This window comes from Dipodomys spectabilis, unplaced genomic scaffold, assembly GCF_019054845.1.
Source record: "Dipodomys spectabilis isolate Male_0828 unplaced genomic scaffold, ASM1905484v1 ptg000287l, whole genome shotgun sequence".
Classification (NCBI taxonomy): domain Eukaryota; kingdom Metazoa; phylum Chordata; class Mammalia; order Rodentia; family Heteromyidae; genus Dipodomys; species Dipodomys spectabilis.
Window position 1 is genome coordinate 3,803,777 of NW_024870964.1, and position 4,695 is coordinate 3,808,471.

Genomic DNA, 4,695 nt, shown 5'->3' on the forward strand with positions numbered 1-4,695 from the left:
TTGTGGCCCTACAAAATATTTTCATAATACAAAACAACAGCAATATCTTAATTTAAAAATTTATGGATTCCATGGTATTCTTCCACGTGAATTGCCTGACTTTGATGTCAAAATGTATTCAAGAGTTGTTTGTATGCATCTATAATGATTTCTGCAGAGTTTGTGATTTTTTAATTTTATCTTATCTGTTGAAATGAATAGTATAGAAATTAAAGATATTCCTGGTGCTTGTCTGAAAAAACTATCTATGATTGTATAAAGTCCATAATCTATTTCATTGTCTTCTAGATATAATACTTTGAAGTCTACATTGTTTTATAATATACAGGTTCATTAATAAATGTGTCCTTTCAAATTACATTCCATATAGAAAAGGTTTAAGATTCCTTTTTACCTAGGTCCTTATATTATTTTATTTCTTTGGGATAAAAAGATAATGTTATCTAATTTCAAGTATTGTAAAGGTTATGCTATGTAAGGACCTTTCGAAGGTGAAGATTTAATACACTGATGTCAAACTAACCTTTAATTCTATGAATTACAGGTTTTGTTACACTTGTATTTTTGTAATCTACTTTTTAATAACTGTTTTTCATTTCTTGCATTTGAAGAATGAAAAATATGGAATACTTCACAAATTTTCATACCATCATTGTGCAAGTGCCATGTTAATCTCTGTATTGTTGTCATTTGTGTAGACCTGCTGCTGAAGCATGGAGTATCCTCTTAATTTAAGTAGTTAACGATGCAATCTTTATACAGGCATATATCCTTGGTTGCCTATTTGTAACAAGGAACCCTTATTGTTACTAAAAATGCTATTGATCTTATTTCTCTAAATTTCTGTGTATTGTTTGGTCGATTGCTCACATTTGAAATTTTTTGTCAATGATTATTTTGTCGTTTTCATTTTAAATTTGATCATATTTTGAAGCCTTTATAGCTAAGTCCAAAGGTAATGGCTTTTCAAGTACTTATTTATCAACTGAGTTAGCTTTGTGGAGCTAATGAATTCAAAGTAAGCCTTGCTTAAGAGCTTCTTCTAAACTTCTGCAGCTTAAAATTTCCTAAATGTGGTCTCAGTGGTACAAATGTCTTTCTAACCCTTTACCCTTCTTCCATGTAGGAACAGACCAACCAGAATATCTTACCCTGACAGCATAGATTGTTTTACTGGAACAAAACTAATCTTAATTACAAGGATTTGTGGAGAGATGAACACTTCAGACCTAATTGTTCAGAATATAAGGTATTTTATCAAAATATAATTGTTTATTATATCTATCATTTCAAAAGTAGCTAAAGCCAAGAAGGTGAAAAAAATGTTCATATTTGTGTTTACCTAATATCCTGGCCTGTCTACCATCCAACCAGGCAGGAACATACACTAGTGACTTTCTATCCCCAAATATTTCCATAGCTCCTGGAGAAATCCGTATGTTTCTCCTCGATATTAGGCCTTAAATTGGTAATGTTTTAATCAAAGTGTTTCCTCTTGCCTCCAGGCTGTAAATTTACAAATGGTAAAGTTTTAGGTCTAAGTCTATCAAAAACTGAGGTAGAGATAATGGAATAATACTTTAGAATAGAGTTGCCTTTGATACCCTAAACACAAAGGAACAATGCATATCAATTTCTTATATTATATATACTTATATATTTTATATTTATATGTGCTGATCTTAAATTTCACACAGTGAATCTTACTAGAATTAATTTATAATTTGACAAATAAATTGAAAATTATTCCCATAAACAGACTGCAACATAAATAATTAGGTTAGAATACATATTAGAATATAAAATGTCTCAATGCAATGTCTTCGGTATAAACTTGTGATACCTTCTAAGTGTTCTTGGTCTTCTGAATTCACATAGTTAAAAAAAAAGTATGTTTTCCTCTAATCAGGAAGAGATTTTACACTGCTGATGTGTTTATTGTGTTAACTCGCTAGTCCCAAAGTGTTTTTTTCCATATTTCTGAAGCATTCTTACTGATTATACCCAAATTTTGCTGATATGATGCCTAAAAGCTATTATTCTTCTGTAGTACCCATGGGTCCGAGGATATCAGGTCCCAGTTACCTGCATCATCAGATAACATGGGCAAGACTTCTCACCTTGGCCTATGCAACATGCTAAGAGAAAATAATTGAAGACCCATCTCAATTTCTCATTTCCTATAATATTTCAGTGCCCCAATTCCTTGCAGGAATTTGCAGTAAGCATTTGTGAAATGTAAGGCAACTTAGAATGAAAGATGAGATCACAAAATATGAGAGAAAGTACTGTAGTTCAAACTTTCAATTTACAGATGACCAGCACATATGAGTAAACAAAATCACAAATGTCACAAGATTATTTTTAATACCCCTCTCCTAATGATGAATGCAAGATTTCAGTCCAGCATAAGTAGGCCAAAAAATAATTCCTGGAATGGTAGATCCATAATTGTTCTACCAAGGCTAGGAAAACTTGATTTAGAGTTCAAATATAATTTCGAAAAACATTAATTGAGAAGACCCTTAGTACTTCAAAACACTGGTACTTCAGTAAAACTTGGTTCTGTAGTCTAAAAATGTTGTCGTTCTCAAACCAATGATATCCTACATTTAATCTCTTGAAAGTATATTCCTTTTCAAATAAACTTTTTAAAATCATATTCACCAAAATAACACTTGACAAGTAGATGATAGTGACATTAAGTTTTTCAAGTGTAGGAATCAAGTTACAATAGAGTTGATTTATTTACCCAGCACTACTGCCAAATAAGTTCATCCATTCATTAAAGTGTATAAATAGTATCTCCCACCATTTGCGTTGTTCAGTAGGTGCCTTCCAGAAATGTGTTAAATAGATCAGCATCCCATAATTCAAACCCAAATATTAGCTAATAAAGTAAATTTCATCACATAAGAAGGTACATTTTAAAAAGTCACTAATAGTTGCCTTATCATGTGTTGCCTTATCATGTATTTTCCCTATCTGTCTAACATAGTAAGAAATATGACTTTAAGTCTTGAATATGGGTACTGATCAGAGATGTGACAAACATAAAATCTGTCTTCTATTTCTATCATATTCCTCAACAGTAGTAAATTTTAGTTTTCTTCTTTTTCCAAAACTTATAGGTAGTAGAAAATATCATCCCATGTAAAATAAAATAATCACACACCATTGTACAAAGCCATTTATAAAAACTGGTAGTTAGCTATAAATTCTAAGTGATTTTTAAACTTTCTTGTTGACTAAAGATTAATCTTCCAAAAAGATGAGAATAAAATCATGTCTAGATGCTTCACGTCTCCAGTCTTGCAAATTGTTATTGCAGATGAATGAATTATGGAAATATAAGCTGACATCATTACAAGTATATGTGGGATTGAAACTCCATGGAATGTACATAAACCTTTCAAAGTATTAACAGACAGTTTAACAGAATGACTATCAGGAAGTTGAAACCAGAAAGGAATAGTAGTAAAGACATAAAATGAATGAAAAATGGAACAAGGGGCAAGTACAGCTGGAATACTCAATGTACACATGTAATAAAGGAAGTCCTAAATCTGAAATAAATCTTGGAGAAAGGGTTGGTTGAGAATGATAGAAGGAGTGACTCTGATCCAGGAGCATTGGACAATTAGGTGGACATATTTAATTGTAACACAATTGCACAACCTTTTGAAATTCAGTTAAATACACAACTACAAACAAAAACACACAAAAATCACATCCAAACAGCAATCCCTAGAGAGTATGTATATGAGCTCACAAAATTTTAAGCAGTTAATGAAGGGCAGTCATGGGAAAAGCAAACAAACTGTTCAAAGAAGGCAGTTTGGGGTAGGGGAGAATTTTGAACAGATTTAAATAGATTGTCAAAGGTTATAAATCACCAACATCTACTGCAAATCTTTTCTTCTGTGAGTATTCTTTTTTTTTGGGGGGGGGGGTCTGGTCGTGGGGCCTGAACTCTGGGCCTGGGCGCTGTCCCTCAGCTCTTCAGCTCAAGGCTAGGGCTCTACCACTTGAGCCACAGCTCCACTTCTGGCTTTTTCTTTTTGCTTATGTGATGTTGAGGAATCGAACCCAGGGCCTCAGGCATGCAAGGCAAGCGCTCTACCACTGAGCCACTTTCCCAGCCCCCATTCTTTGAGTATTCTTTGTCTTAACTGGTTACTCCAGTCCTGAGCTACACTTTATGGCTTGTGAAGATAGAATAGAAGAAACAAGGTCAAGGACCCATTACACCACTGGAGAGAATACAGTCCTCTATGGTTTCTCTCACCTTTCTTCACTACTCTTTTCTCATACTTTTAATAAAGTCAAGTGATTTTGTATTACATTTTCCTTTCTTTTTCAGAGAATTACTGTTTGGTAATTAAATGTCAATTCACAAATTTTGATGTCTTTTTTAAAAAGAACTTTGAATTTAAATTCCATTGCAACCTTGTTTCACACAGTGAGAGTATTTTTTCTGGGTAAGGACAATTCTCAAGGGAACCTACAGGATTTACAGCAAGGTTTGTGAGGATTGTTTGTTTACTGTGAAAATTAGCCATATTCACCCACATTGCTCCCTCTCAGCTAAGTCTCCACGGATATCTTTGCATGAAAGCATATTTTCCCAGACAATTTTAAATTTTCTTAATAGGCTAAGTTGTTAAAAAGTTTGAACAATTAAAATTTACCTGT

At 32.9% G+C, this 4,695-nt stretch overlaps 1 pseudogene; it reads right to left on the bottom strand.

Annotated features, from left to right (window-relative positions):
- Nucleotides 1-615: 615 nt before the first annotated feature.
- Nucleotides 616-715, bottom strand: LOC122126674 (annotated as a pseudogene).
- Nucleotides 716-4,695: the final 3,980 nt, after the last annotated feature.